The sequence below is a fragment of the Tursiops truncatus genome, chromosome 4, assembly GCF_011762595.2.
Source record: "Tursiops truncatus isolate mTurTru1 chromosome 4, mTurTru1.mat.Y, whole genome shotgun sequence".
Classification (NCBI taxonomy): domain Eukaryota; kingdom Metazoa; phylum Chordata; class Mammalia; order Artiodactyla; family Delphinidae; genus Tursiops; species Tursiops truncatus.
The window spans coordinates 98,324,974-98,327,535 of NC_047037.1; positions in this window are offsets into that span (position 1 = coordinate 98,324,974).

Genomic DNA, 2,562 nt, shown 5'->3' on the forward strand with positions numbered 1-2,562 from the left:
TTTGGCCTCAGAGTGCCACCTCCTTCAGGATCCTCCCAGCAAGAAGCAGCCACTTGTCTCTGTCCACAAACCATCCCCCAGCTCCCACAGCCATGTCTCAGGGATCCAAGAACTTTGTAACTACACCGGGCTCTTCTTTGATAGCAGCCCCAGCACAGACCAGCAGGTTCACAGCTCAGCAAGCAGCAGGTCAGGTACTCCTCTGCACATGCCCCCATTCTCTCTGATGGGCTCTGCAGTCCCTGTCACTTGGCTTGGGGGAGGAGGAGAAATGCTACAGCAATCTCCACTAGTCTGATGATCTTCTAGTCCCATATATTCCCTACTGCCACAGATTGCCCTTCAATTTCCAGTCTTCTCTTTACTTACTCTGAATGTGGGTGATGGTCATGGAACCTATTTTAGTGAGTCCTGTAGGGCAACGTTGAGCACCTCCTCTTGAGAAGTGCGGAATGTAACTGCAGCATAGTGTGAGGTGAAAAGCTGGGTAGGGGTTACTACTAACACAGTAGTTCCCCACAGAGAAATTATGGAGGGTCTAGAGACATTTTAGGCTGTCACAAATTGGGTGCTGGCACTACTGGCATCTAAAGCGTAGAGGCTGGGGGTACTGCTACAATGCATAGGTCAGCCCCATACGAGAAAGAATTATTGGCCCCAAATGTCAGTAATGCCCAGATTAAGAAAGCCTGCTCTAAAGCCAGACTGACTAGATTAAAATATTGGTTCTACCTCTTATTACTCTGAGAACTTTTTTTTAAAACATCTTTATTGGAGTATAATTGCTTTACAGTGTTGTTAGTTTCTGCTGTATAACAAAGTGAATCAGCTATATGCATACATATATCCCCATATCTCCTCCCTCTTGCATCTCCCTCCCACCCTCCCTATCCCACCCATCTAGGTGGTTGCAAAGCACAGAGCTGATCTCCCTGTGCTATGCAGCTGCTTCCCACTAGCTATCTATTTTACATTTGGTAGTGTATATAAGTCCATGCTACTCTCTCACTTCATCCCAGCTTACCCTTCCCCCTCCCCATGTCCTCAAGCCCATTCTCTACATCTGTGTCTTTATTCCTGTCCTGTCCCTAGGTTCATCAGAACCTTTTTTTTTAGATTCCATATATATGTGTTAGCGTACAGTATTTGTTTTTCTCTTTCTGACTTAACTTCACTCTGACAGACTCTAGGTCCATCCACCTCACTAAAAATAACTCAAGTTCGTTTCTTTTTATGGCTGAGTAATATTCCATTGTATATATGTGCCACATCTTCTTTATTCATTCATCTGTCGATGGACACTTAGGTTGCTTCCATGTCCTGGCTATTGTAAATAGAGCTGCAGTGAATATTGTGGTACGTGACTCTTTTTGATTATGGTTTTCTCAGGGTATATGCCCCCTAGTGGGATTGCTGGGTCATATGGTAGTTCTATTTTTAGTTTTTTAAGGAACCTCCATACTGTTGTCCATAGTGGCTGTATCAATTTACATTCCCACCAACAGTGCGAGAGGGTTCCCTTTTCTCCACACCCTCTCCAGCATTTATTGTTTGTAGATTTTTTGATGATGGCCATTCTGACCCGTGTACTCTGTGACCTTTGACTAAGAACTTAGTCTCTTGGTGCCTCATTTTCCTCACATGCAAAATGAGGATAACTGTAGCATCCTTCTCATAGATTTTTGTATGGATTAGTAAGTTTGAGTACAAATTTTAAAAAGTGCCTGGAAAACGGTAGGTGCTCAACAAAAGTATTATGATTGTCTCCTGTTTTGGGGCATTAAGTGAAATTTCAAGTGAAAATCCCATTAGATTTACTCCTATACAAATTATTTCATCACAGTTTATGCATTCATTTTTAGAAATATTCGTTACTGGCTGCGATTATTGTTAGTTTGGACAAGTGTTGGGTAAGGGTAAACTTTGTTTCCATTTGCTCATGTGTCCCTTGATCATCAGAAAGAGCTTCTGGTTTCAATCATATTAACAGAATGAAATAAGGACTTTCTTTGTGACCCCTCTGCCTGTGTACAGAGCTATGAAACGCACATGCCAGAGCAGAGATGAGCAATTGATCCCCTGACAACTCCTTTCAGCCAGCCTCCCCACCCAAAAGTCCTGATAATGAGTCAAAAGGAGAGAGTGTTAGGCCGAAATTACTCAAATAATTACTCTTTTCTTCTACAGGCACAGTAGCAAGAATTTCCAGCATCCTTTAAAATCAGGATTAATTCTCTCTCCGGGAGCAACACGATAGTAATTATAGTTGACTTAGTACAAAGCAGCACAGTGTAGCAGAGAGCCCCAAAGGACAGCGATGGAGAACCTGGACCGCTAGCTCCCTAAACCTGGGCAGCTCACTTACTCCCTCCGGGCTTCAGTTTCTCCATTCATTAAAGGAACAGTGCGGTACTAGAGCACGTCCCCAAATCCTGAGCCTCATCCCGCCCCAATTCAAGAAAAACCCTCATTTATTTCCTTTTGCACCAGATAAGAAAATGTGCGGGCTTGAACTCCCAACATACCCCTGCATCCCGGAGCTAGAAGCAAGCCCCCTCCCAC